General features: G+C 46.1%; 1 protein-coding gene and 1 long non-coding RNA gene across 2 annotated transcripts in view; both read right to left on the bottom strand.

The window, feature by feature from the left end:
• LOC130295795 (oocyte zinc finger protein XlCOF7.1-like) overlaps nt 1-13,044 on the bottom strand; it is a 121,203-nt gene that overhangs the window by 71,480 nt on the left and 36,679 nt on the right. The gene's annotated exons all lie outside the window — the stretch shown is intronic.
• On the bottom strand, nt 973-4,143 carry LOC130297390 (uncharacterized). Its single transcript, XR_008849507.1, has 3 exons — nt 2,611-4,143; nt 2,076-2,204; nt 973-1,136 (listed from the first exon to the last, which is right to left on the bottom strand). It is a non-coding gene; the product is annotated as an uncharacterized LOC130297390 (long non-coding RNA).

Raw genomic sequence — 13,044 nt, 5'->3', positions numbered from 1 at the left:
CCCAGCAGTGTCACCTCTCCAGTCATCACCAGACCCCTCCATTACTGTATAATGTCCCAGCATTCCCAGCAGTGTCACCTCTCCAGTCATCACCAGACCCCTCCATTACTGTATAATGTCCCAGCATTCCCAGCAGTGTCACCTCTCCAGTCATCACCAGACCCCTCCATTACTGTATAATGTCCCAGCATTCCCAGCAGTGTCACCTCTCCAGTCATCACCAGACCCCTCCATTACTGTATAATGTCCCAGCATTCCCAGCAGTGTCACCTCTCCAGTCATCACCAGACCCCTCCATTACTGTATAATGTCCCAGCATTCCCAGCAGTGTCACCTCTCCAGTCATCACCAGACCCCTCCATTACTGTATAATGTCCCAGCAGTGTCACCTCTCCAGTCATCACCAGACCCCTCCATTACTGTATAATGTCCCAGCATTCCCAGCAGTGTCACCTCTCCAGTCATCACCAGACCCCTCCATTACTGTATAATGTCCCAGCAGTGTCACCTCTCCAGTCATCACCAGACCCCTCCATTACTGTATAATGTCCCAGCATTCCCAGCAGTGTCACCTCTCCAGTCATCACCAGACCCCTCCATTACTGTATAATGTCCCAGCATTCCCAGCAGTGTCACCTCTCCAGTCATCACCAGACCCCTCCATTACTGTATAATGTCCCAGCATTCCCAGCAGTGTCACTTCTCCAGTCATCATCAGACCCCTCCATTACTGTATAATGTCCCAGCATTCCCAGCAGTGTCACCTCTCCAGTCATCACCAGACCCCTCCATTACTGTATAATGTCCCAGCATTCCCAGCAGTGTCACCTCTCCAGTCATCACCAGACCCCTCCATTACTGTATAATGTCCCAGCATTCCCAGCAGGGTCACCTCTCCAGTCATCACCAGACCCCTCCATTACTGTATAATGTCCCAGCATTCCCAGCAGGGTCACCTCTCCAGTCAGCAGCTCCATCATCTTGTTGATCAGTTCTAGGATCTTCTGTTCATCCATTTCCTCATGTATCAGGGAGTGAGGTGGGGGCCCCGGGATTGGACTCAGGGTTCTTTCCCATTCTTCACACACAGGGGCCCGACAGCGCCCACTAGAGGACTTCTTCACTACTGTGTAATCCTGTGTATGGAGAGACACATTAATATTACTACATACATTCCCAGAATCCCTCACCTCTCCAGTCATATCATCTATTATTACAGAGATAAGAATGAGGTCATGTGACATCACTCCCAGAATCCCTCACCTCTCCAGTCATATCCATCTGTAATTACATAGATAAGAATGAGGTCATGTGACATCACTCCCAGAATCCCTCACCTCTCCAGTCATATCATCTGTTATTACATAGATAAGAATGAGGTCAAGGGACATCACTCGCAGAATCCCTCACCTCTCCAGTCATATCCATCTGTAATTACATAGATAAGAATGAGGTCATGTGACATCACTACCAGAATCCCTCACCTCTCCAGTCATATCCATCTGTAATTACATAGATAAGAATGAGGTCATGTGACATCACTCCCAGAATCCCTCACCTCTCCAGTCATATCCATCTGTTATTACATAGATAAGAATGAGGTCATGTGACATCACTCCCAGAATCCCTCACCTATCCAGTCATATCATCTGTTATTACATAGATAAGAATGAAGTCATGTGACATCACTCCCAGAATCCCTCACCTCTCCAGTCATATCCATCTGTAATTACATAGATAAGAATGAGGTCATGTGACATCACTCCCAGAATCCCTCACCTCTCCAGTCATATCCATCTGTTATTACATAGATAAGAATGAGGTCATGTGACATCACTCCCAGAATCCCTCACCTCTCCAGTCATATCCATCTGTAATTACAGAGATAAGAATGAGGTCATGTGACATCACTCCCAGAATCCCTCACCTCTCCAGTCATATCCATCTGTTATTACATAGATAAGAATGAGGTCATGTGACATCACTCCCAGAATCCCTCACCTCTCCAGTCATATCCATCTGTTATTACATAGATAAGAATGAGGTCATGTGACATCACTCCCAGAATCCCTCACCTCTCCAGTAAGCCGGAAGAGTATCTGTAGAGTGAGGTTTATGATCTTGTCGGCCATCTTGTTCCTGTCTCTCTTCATGGTTGATCGGTCAGTTATAAAGATTATCAGCAGAGGATCCTGTGTTGAAACCTGAAGGGAAGATGGGCCAAGAAAGCTACAACACAAAATCTCAAATGACAATAGATATTACTAGAGGTTATAGCCAAAGGCTGTCCAGGCATGCTGGGAGTTGTAGTATTACAACATCTGGAGGCACCCTGGTTGGGAAACGCTGGGTTATAGTCTGGCTGAGAAGATAGATTCAGCTGGGTAAGGCACATGGTAGAACGCTTCACTCCCTGGCAGGCCATGCTTTCCATCCAGTATATGCTCTGTATATACTGGTTTTTATTCAGTAACAGTAGGCTGATAGTATATTATGTGGTGGTAATATGTGGCTATGGTGTGGCGGTACTATTTGTCCCTTGTCTTATTGGCTTTGGGTTATGCAGCATAATCAGGGGTCAAGTCGTGGGAAAAAAGTGCGGGAACTCACCCAAGTTTTCTACTCAAGGGCCAGTCTTGCAGGAATCCTTCTAATGGGAATGGTGTTCCTGCTGTGGAAAAAGTGCAGGAACTCAGCTCCCATGTGTTCCTGCAGGACTTGAGCCCTGAGAATAATAGGGCATAATAGTCACTATATGATGGAAATTTGTGGTTATTGTGCAGTGGTCTTATTGGTAACACTGACTTTGGTTTTAGTCAGTGAGGAGGATGGACATGAGGTTAGGACATGTGGTCAGGATATAAGGACGGGATATAAGGTCAGGACATGAGGACGGGATATAAGGACGGGATATGAGGACGGGATATAAGGTCAGGACATGAGGACGGGATATAAGGTCAGGACATGAGGACGAGATATAAGGTCAGGACATGAGGACGGGATGTAAGGTCAGGACATGAGGACGGGATATAAGGTCAGGACATGAGGACGGGATATAAGGTCAGGACATGAGGACGGAATATAAGGTCAGGACATGAGGACGGGATATAAGGTCGGGATATGAGGACGGGATATGAGGACGGGATATAAGGTCAGGACATGAGGACGGGATATGAGGACGGGACATAAGGTCAGGACATGAAGACGGGATATAAGGTCAGGACATGAGGACGGGATATAAGGTCAGGATATGAGGACGGGATATGAGGTCAGGATATGAGGACAGGATATGAGGACGGGATATAAGGTCAGGACATGAGGACGGGATATAAGGTCAGGACATGAGGATGGGATATAAGGTCAGGACATGAGGACGGGATATAAGGTCAGGATATGAGGACGGGATACAAGGTCGGGATATGAGGACGGTATATAAGGTCGAGATAGGAGGTCAGGACGTAAGGACGGGATATAAGGTCAGGATATGAGGACGGGATATGAGGTTGGGATATGAGGACGGGATATGATGTCAGGATATGAGGTCCGAATTTGGGGACGGGATATGAGGTCAGGATATGAGGACAGGATATGAGGTCAGGATGTGAGGACAGGACGTGAGGTCGGGATATAAGGAAGGGATATGAGGTCAGGATGTGAGGACTGGATATAAGATCAGGATATAAGGACGGGATATAAGGTCGGGATATGAGGACGGGATATAAGGTCAGGATATGAGGACGGTATATAAGGTCGAGATATGAGGTCAGGACGCAATATAACGTCAGGACATGAGGACGGGATTTAAGTTCAGGATATGAGGATAGGATATAAGGTCAGGATATGAGGACGGGATATAAGTTCAGGATATGAGGACGGGATATGAGGTTGGGATATGATGATGGGATATAAGGTCAGGATATGAGGATGGGATATAAGGTCAGGACATGAGGACGGGATATAAGTTCAGGATATGAGGACGGGATATGAGGTTGGGATATGAGGACGGGATATAAGATCAGGATATGAGGATGGGATATAAGGTCAGGATATGAGGACGGGATATGAGGTTGGGATATGAGGACGGAATATAAGGATGGGATATGAAGTTCGGGATATGAGGTCCGAATTTGGGGACGGGATATAAGATCAGGATATGAGAACGGGATATAAGATCAGGATATGAGGATGGGATATAAGGTCAGGATATGAGGACGGGATATGAGGTTGGGATATGAGGTTGGGATATAAGGAAGGGATATGATGTTGGGATATGAGGTCCGAATTTGGGGATGGGATATAAGGTCAGGATATGAGGACAGGATATAAGATCAGGATATGAGGATGGGATATAAGGTCAGGATATGAGGACGGGATATAAGGTCAGGATATGAGGATGGGATATAAGGTCAGGATATGAGGACGGGATATAAGGTTGGGATATGAGGTCCGAATTTGGGGATGGGATATAAGGTCAGGATATGAGGTCAGGATATAAAGTCAGGATGTGAGGTCGGGATATAAGGTCAGGATATGAGGATGAGGTCAGGACTTGATGTGTGGACAGTACATGAGGATGGGATATGAGGACAAAATTTAAGGACATGACGTGAGGTTGGGATAAGAGGACGGGATATAAGGACGGGATAGGAGCTCGGAGTGTCATTGCTGCTTTTCATCTCTCACAAGGTTTATGTAGGAAGATCGAGCAATGCCAGGTACTGAGATATATATATATATACTCCTATATACAGCTTCCACTCACCCTCCCCCAAAAAGTTATTTGAATTTATTAAAGTTCTATGTTCCCCAGGATGGTGTCAATGAAAGATAGAACTCATCCTGCAATAAACTAATCTAGTCCAGTCCTAAAAAGGTTAAAGGTAAAGACCACCCACCCCTCCTGATAAACACACACATACCTCCACCTGCAGACTGTACAGAGCCGTGTACTTACCCTGTGCTTACACCACCTGTCATGATGTCACAGTCATGTGATCAGTCACATGGAGGAGGAGGAGTCACATGATCAGGGGCTGCTGCTCTAGGCTCATCTGCTCAGTGTATGCAGGACTCTGCTGTGCTGGTTGTGATCGCTGCTGGATGAGCTGAAGTTATGTGTATGCAGCAGAGCTGTGTGTGTGTGATGTGCGTGGTGCAGAGCTGTGTATGTGTGTGTTATATATGTCTGCAGCAGAGCTGTGTGTAATGTGCATGTAGCTGAGCTGTATGTGTACACAGTAGAGCTGTATATGTGTAATGTGCATGTAGCTGAGCTGTATGTGTACACAGTAGAGCTGTATATGTGTAATGTGCATGTAGCTGAGCTGTATGTGTACACAGTAGAGCTGTATATGTGTAATGTGCATGTAGCTGAGCTGTATGTGTACACAGTAGTGCTGTATATGTGTAATGTGCATGTAGCTGAGCTGTATGTGTACACAGTAGAGCTGTTTATGTGTAATGTACATGTAGCTGAGCTGTATGTGTACACAGTAGAGCTGTATATGTGTAATGTACATGTAGCTGAGCTGTATGTGTACACAGTAGAGCTGTAAATGTGTAATGTGCATGTAGCTGAGCTGTATGTGTGTAATGTGCATGTAGCTGAGCTGTATGTGTACACAGTAGAGCTGTATATGTGTAATGTGCATGTAGCTGAGCTGTATGTGTACACAGTAGAGCTGTATATGTGTAATGTGCATGTAGCTGAGCTGTATGTGTACACAGTAGAGCTGTATATGTGTAATGTGCATGTAGCTGAGCTGTATGTGTACACAGTAGAGCTGTATGTGTGTAATGTACATGTAGCTGAGCTGTATGTGTACACAGTAGAGCTGTATATGTGTAATGTACATGTAGCTGAGCTGTATGTGTACACAGTAGAGCTGTATATGTGTAATGTGCATGTAGCTGAGCTGTATGTGTGTAATGTGCATGTAGCTGAGCTGTATGTGTACACAGTAGAGCTGTATATGTGTAATGTGCATGTAGCTGAGCTGTATGTGTACACAGTAGAGCTGTATATGTGTAATGTGCATGTAGCTGAGCTGTATGTGTACACAGTAGAGCTGTATGTGTGTAATGTACATGTAGCTGAGCTGTATGTGTACACAGTAGAGCTGTATATGTGTAATGTGCATGTAGCTGAGCTGTATGTGTACACAGTAGAGCTGTATATGTGTAATGTACATGTAGCTGAGCTGTATGTGTACACAGTAGTGCTGTATATGTGTAATGTACATGTAGCTGAGCTGTATGTACAGTAGAGCTGTATATGTGCATGTAGCTGAGCTGTATGTGTGTAATGTGCATGTAGCTGAGCTGTATGTGTACACAGTAGAGCTGTATATGTGTAATGTACATGTAGCTGAGCTGTATGTGTACACAGTAGAGCTGTATATGTGTAATGTACATGTAGCTGAGCTGTATGTGTACACAGTAGAGCTGTATATGTGTAATGTACATGTAGCTGAGCTGTATGTGTACACAGTAGAGCTGTATATGTGTAATGTACATGTAGCTGAGCTGTATGTGTACACAGTAGAGCTGTATATGTGTAATGTGCATGTAACTGAGCTGTATGTGTACACAGTAGAGCTGTATATGTGTAATGTGCATGTAGCTGAGCTGTATGTGTACACAGTAGTGCTGTATATGTGTAATGTACATGTAGCTGAGCTGTATGTGTACACAGTAGAGCTGTATATGTGTAATGTACATGTAGCTGGGCTGTATGTGTACACAGTAGAGCTGTATATGTGTAATGTACATGTGGCTGAGCTGTATGTGTACACAGTAGAGCTGTATATGTGTAATGTGCATGTAGCTGAGCTGTATGTGTACACAGTAGTGCTGTATATGTGTAATGTACATGTGGCTGAGCTGTATGTGTACACAGTAGAGCTGTATATGTGTAATGTGCATGTAGCTGAGCTGTATGTGTACACAGTAGTGCTGTATATGTGTAATGTACATGTAGCTGAGCTGTATGTGTACACAGTAGAGCTGTATATGTGTAATGTACATGTAGCTGAGCTGTATGTGTACACAGTAGAGCTGTATATGTGTAATGTACATGTAGCTGAGCTGTATGTGTACACAGTAGAGCTGTATATGTGTAATGTACATGTAGCTGGGCTGTATGTGTACACAGTAGAGCTGTATATGTGTAATGTGCATGTAGCTGAGCTGTATGTGTACACAGTAGAGCTGTATATGTGTAATGTACATGTAGCTGGGCTGTATGTGTACACAGTAGTGCTGTATATGTGTAATGTACATGTAGCTGAGCTGTATGTGTACACAGTAGAGCTGTATATGTGTAATGTACATGTAGCTGAGCTGTATGTGTACACAGTAGAGCTGTATGTGTGTAATGTGCATGTAGCTGAGCTGTATGTGTACACAGTAGAGCTGTATATGTGTAATGTACATGTAGCTGAGCTGTATGTGTACACAGTAGAGCTGTATATGTGTAATGTACATGTAGCTGAGCTGTATGTGTACACAGTAGAGCTGTATATGTGTAATGTGCATGTAACTGAGCTGTATGTGTACACAGTAGAGCTGTATATGTGTAATGTGCATGTAGCTTAGCTGTATGTGTACACAGTAGTGCTGTATATGTGTAATGTACATGTAGCTGAGCTGTATGTGTACACAGTAGTGCTGTATATGTGTAATGTACATGTAGCTGAGCTGTATGTGTACACAGTAGAGCTGTATATGTGTAATGTACATGTAGCTGAGCTGTATGTGTACACAGTAGAGCTGTATGTGTGTAATGTACATGTAGCTGAGCTGTATGTGTACACAGTAGAGCTGTATGTGTGTAATGTACATGTAGCTGAGCTGTATGTGTACACAGTAGAGCTGTATATGTGTAATGTGCATGTAGCTGAGCTGTATGTGTACACAGTAGAGCTGTATATGTGTAATGTACATGTAGCTGAGCTGTATGTGTACACAGTAGAGCTGTATATGTGTAATGTACATGTAGCTGAGCTGTATGTGTACACAGTAGAGCTGTATATGTGTAATGTACATGTAGCTGAGCTGTATGTGTACACAGTAGAGCTGTATATGTGTAATGTACATGTAGCTGAGCTGTATGTGTACACAGTAGAGCTGTATATGTGTAACGTGCATGTAGCTGAGCTGTATGTGTACACAGTAGAGCTGTATATGTGTAATGTGCATGTAGCTGAGCTGTATGTGTACACAGTAGAGCTGTATATGTGTAATGTGCATGTAGCTGATCTGTATGTGTACACAGTAGAGCTGTATATGTGTAATGTACATGTAGCTGAGCTGTATGTGTACACAGTAGAGCTGTATATGTGTAATGTACATGTAGCTGAGCTGTATGTGTACACAGTAGAGCTGTATATGTGTAATGTGCATGTAGCTGAGCTGTATGTGTGTAATGTGCATGTAGCTGAGCTGTATGTGTACACAGTAGAGCTGTATATGTGTAATGTGCATGTAGCTGAGCTGTATGTGTACACAGTAGAGCTGTATATGTGTAATGTGCATGTAGCTGAGCTGTATGTGTACACAGTAGAGCTGTATATGTGTAATGTGCATGTAGCTGAGCTGTATGTGTGTAATGTGCATGTAGCTGAGCTGTATGTGTACACAGTAGAGCTGTATATGTGTAATGTGCATGTAGCTGAGCTGTATGTGTACACAGTAGAGCTGTATATGTGTAATGTGCATGTAGCTGAGCTGTATGTGTACACAGTAGAGCTGTATATGTGTAATGTGCATGTAGCTGAGCTGTATGTGTACACAGTAGAGCTGTATATGTGTAATGTGCATGTAGCTGAGCTGTATGTGTGTAATGTGCATGTAGCTGAGCTGTATGTGTACACAGTAGAGGTGTATATGTGTAATGTACATGTAGCTGAGCTGTATGTGTACACAGTAGAGCTGTATGTGTAATGTGCATGTAGCTGAGCTGTATGTGTACACAGTAGAGCAGTATATGTGTAATGTACATGTAGCTGAGCTGTATGTGTGTAATGTGCATGTAGCTGAGCTGTATGTGTACACAGTAGAGGTGTATATGTGTAATGTACATGTAGCTGAGCTGTATGTGTACACAGTAGAGCTGTATGTGTAATGTGCATGTAGCTGAGCTGTATGTGTACACAGTAGAGCAGTATATGTGTAATGTACATGTAGCTGAGCTGTATGTGTACACAGTAGAGCTGTATATGTGTAATGTACATGTAGCTGAGCTGTATGTGTACACAGTAGAGCTGTATATGTGTAATGTACATGTAGCTGAGCTGTATGTGTACACAGTAGAGCTGTATATGTGTAATGTGCATGTAGCTGAGCTGTATGTGTACACAGTAGAGCTGTAAATGTGTAATGTACATGCTGTATAAGGCCAAAGGCTGTCCGGGCATGCTGGGAGTTGTAGTTGTGCAACAGATGGAGGCACCCCGGTTGGGAAACAGTGCCCCAAGGAGTTAATTAGTGCATAAGTGGCACAGCTAAAAGAAGATGTGTCATTCAGGAGCATGGAAAAGCTAGGCGAGAAATTTATGCCTAGCCTTTCCATGCTTATGAATGGCATATCTGCTTACAGGCACATCTGTTTAAAAAGCCTGACCTATTATAAGCAGATATGCCGGTCAGGAGCATGGAAAAGCAAAGTAATATATTGTCACCTAGCTTTAGCATGCTCCTGAATGGCATATTTGTTTACAATTACTGAGCTCATGCTGAGTGACCTACCTAGTCTTTGTGACCGTATCCTCCGCTGGGGAGTGACAAAGATCGCTGTGGTCTTGAATCACCGCCGACAGCACCGCGCCACTCCGGGCTTTACAAGTTAAAATTTGAAATCACACGGAGCACCTTGAGGAATTTTGGGGCCCCTTACTGTTGGAATCCCTACTCTTCGCCCCCCCAAACAAGATTTTGTTTGTTTCACCTCCACTGTAGGCCCAAAACTTTTTCGGAAATAAAGCTGTAGGGCACATTTTTGTGGTATGAGTCACATAAGGACACATGACGTTCTCATACGTCTCCATGTCCGAGTCCTTAAGGACACATGACGTATGAGAACGTCATGTGTTTTGCCGGCCCCCCGCAACCATCTGGAGCGGAGCCGGCGCCCGATGCCTGCTGAAATCGATCAGCAGGCATCGGGGCATATCGCCCAGGGGGGTCATGATGACCCCCCATGTCGGCGATCGTGGCGCATCGCTCGTCAATTCAGACGAGCGATGCGCTGCGATTCCGTTCCCCGCCGCTCGCCGGGCGGGGATCGGAGCCGGATGTCTGCTGATTTCTATCAGCAGACATCCCGGCAGTGTGCCGGAGGAGGTCCGGAGGACCTCCTTTACCGGCGATCGCTGCAGGACGCCGGTAACTACTAACCGGCGTTCTGCAGCGGTTCCAGGTCATCAGGGTCACGTGTGACCCTGTGACCTGGATATAGATGGTGACTGGTGGTGTAGTATACACCACCAATCACCATCCATGCTGTACTGGGGGCTGGCATTGTGGCCACCCCCTCAGTACAGTTGTGATTGGGTGGCCAAAGTGGCCACACCAATCACAATGTAATGGGAGGGGATCTGGTGGGCTAGGAGCACGTTGCTCCGTTCTGCCCACCATTCCACAGAGATCTGGTGTGCAGGACGGAGCCCCGTGCTGCCCACCATCCCCTCAGTAAAAAAAAAGTGCCCCTTGCCCCCTTTCTGTGGCCCCTTGGCACAGAAATCCCCAGGGATAGCTTTAGATTAGGTAGGGACAGGTTAGGGTTAAAAAAAAAAAATATTTTTTAATTTTTTTTTTTTCGGCGTACCTCAGTGGGTGTCCGTGGGTCCGTAGCACCTTTAGCTGCGTGACTCCGGCCCTGCTGGGTCGCTGCGGTCTGCCGTCAGCCTTTTTTTTTGGCGCAGATCTTTTTTTTTTTTTTTTTTTCACTAAGCGTGTGTGCGGACCCTCTTAGTTATAAAAGAGCGGTCCGCCACCGTTTGTTAAAGCCCACCCGCCGCTGATCAGTCCCGTAGTACTGATCAGCGTTTTTTTTTTGTGGTGCCGGCGCTTTTTTTCGGGTTTTCTAGCGTGTTTTTGCCCCCATAGGCGGTCCGTGCCACCAGTAGCAGGCGTGTACTGTGTGGCCGGACCGTACCTGTGTGTGCGGCGTGCCTCACCGCTGTCAGTGATTTATCACTGATCAGCTTTTTTTTTGTGGTAAAGGCACCTTTTTCGGTTAACGCGGATTTTTTTTTGCACCCATAGGCGGTCCGTGCCACCAGTAGCAGGCGTGTACTGTGTGGACGGACCGTACCTGTGTGTGCAGCCTGTCCCACCGCTGTCGGTGATTTATCACTGATCAGCGTTTTTTTTTTTGGTTCAGGCGGGTGCATTTTTTTCGGGGTAAAGCGTTTTTTAATTTATTTTTTCGGGTTTTTTGTGTGGGGGTCCGTGAACAAGCCACCAGCCACTGTCCTGGGCTGAGTGGCTGGACCCCCCACTGACTTCTGCGCCCCCTGCCGCCACAAGCGCTAATCAGTGCGCACACCACTGATTAGATAAACGCTTATTTTTTTGGTGCAGGGTTTTTTTTTGCGCTAGAAGTCCCCCTTTTTTTTTAAAAGTCCCCTTTTTATTTTATATTTTTTTCTGTTAGGGCGGGTTAGTTTAGTTAGGTTAGGCTAGGGCGGGTTAGGGCGGGTTAGGGAGGTAGTATCGCACCACACCACACGCAGCACACACACCAATAAAGTTTTCCCCCCCACACACACACATACCCGTATCCCCATTAGAGTAGGGAAATGGCCCGCAGAGTGTTTTCGGCGGAGGAGGCATATGACCTAATTGCCTCCGACTCTGAAAGCATCTCAGAGGACGATGAAGACCCCACCTTCCTTATTTCATCGTCCTCCTCATCATCTAGTTCAGATGATGAGCCACCAAGGCGGCGAACTCGCCGCCATGCGGTGCCGCAAACCTCCTCTGTCCTTGAGCCTGTGCCCCATGCTAGTATGAGTCCCCCTGGCGTTCATACTAGTGAAGCCCCCCTGCCAAGGTCACTGGTACCTCGTACCGGAGAACTTGACTGGGCTGAGCCAGCGGACCACGAGCCCGTGATTCCTGAGTTTGTTGGCGAATCAAAATTAACATCGCCGGGTTCACTGAAAAGGACTTTTTCGGTCATTTTTTCAGTGACGACTTTGTTAATTTGATGGTTACACAGACGAATCTGTACGCCCAACAGTTCGTCGCCGCTAACCCGGGCTCACTTTTAGCTAGACCCGGCGGCTGGACTCCAGTCGATGCAGCCGAAATGAGGACCTTTTGGGGCCTTGCGCTGCATATGGGTATAGTTAAAAAACCCTGTGTCAGGCAATATTGGAGTGGGGACGTCTTTTACCAGACCCCGCTGTACAATATGGCCATGACACGTCCCCGGTTCAAGGCCATTCAGAGATGTTTGCATTATGCTGATAATGCGGCATGTCCCCCCCGAACTGATCCCGCGTATGACCGCCTGTATAAAATCAGGCCGGTCATCAATCACTTCGGGGCCAGATTTTGGGAGGCCTATGTCCCGGGGCGGGAGGTCTCTATTGATGAGTCGCTCATCAGCTTCAAGGGGAGACTCAGCTTCCGGCAATACATCCCGACCAAGCGAGCGCGGTATGGCGTGAAGATGTATAAACTTTGCGAGAGTACCTCCGGGTACACTTGCAAGTTTATGGTGTATGAGGGACGAGATTCCCGCATTGAACCCCCAGATTGTTCCCCCACTCTGGGTGTTAGCGGGAAAATCGTTTGGGGCCTTTTGCACCCATTGCTAGATAAAGGTTACCACCTTTACGTGGATAACTTTTATACTAGTATCCCTCTCTTTTCATCCCTCGCCGCCAGATCCACGGTCGCTTGTGGGACAGTCCGGAAGAATCAAAGAGGCCTTCCGCCCCATCATTCCCTACATGCTCCTATCCCCCGGGGTGAGTCCCGTGCCTTTTCCCATGAGAACCTGTTGTTGGTCCGGTATAAGGACAAGAGGGATGT

Source organism: Hyla sarda, chromosome 1 (genome assembly GCF_029499605.1).
Source record: "Hyla sarda isolate aHylSar1 chromosome 1, aHylSar1.hap1, whole genome shotgun sequence".
In the NCBI taxonomy this organism is placed as follows: domain Eukaryota; kingdom Metazoa; phylum Chordata; class Amphibia; order Anura; family Hylidae; genus Hyla; species Hyla sarda.
This window is presented reverse-complemented; position numbering and strand designations above follow the sequence as displayed.